Source organism: Sitodiplosis mosellana, unplaced genomic scaffold (genome assembly GCF_009176505.1).
Source record: "Sitodiplosis mosellana isolate CC-2019 unplaced genomic scaffold, AAFC_SMos_1.0 Smas_scaffold_6226, whole genome shotgun sequence".
NCBI classification, from domain to species: Eukaryota; Metazoa; Arthropoda; class Insecta; order Diptera; family Cecidomyiidae; genus Sitodiplosis; species Sitodiplosis mosellana.
In genome coordinates, this window is record NW_022601467.1 from 22883887 (window position 1) to 22884172 (window position 286).

Sequence of the window (286 nt, forward strand, 5' to 3'; positions counted from 1 at the left end):
AACAATGTTTTCAGAATTATCTCTTCATGAAAAGAATGGCAAAGATTAAATAATAATTTTGATATAAGAGTTTGATGGATCGTGGCACCTATCGTGATTTGCTATACTTTCGTGTGCACTTATTGAAACGCCGTTAAGTTCAAATGATTTTGCATGCTATGACAATCTGAAGATTGCAGAATGTTTGACCTTCTCGACGAATCGGCTATTCTGTTCTTCATATTAACCAACCATCCATGCATCCGTCCATCCGTCCATCCGTCCATCCGTCCATCCGTCCATCCGT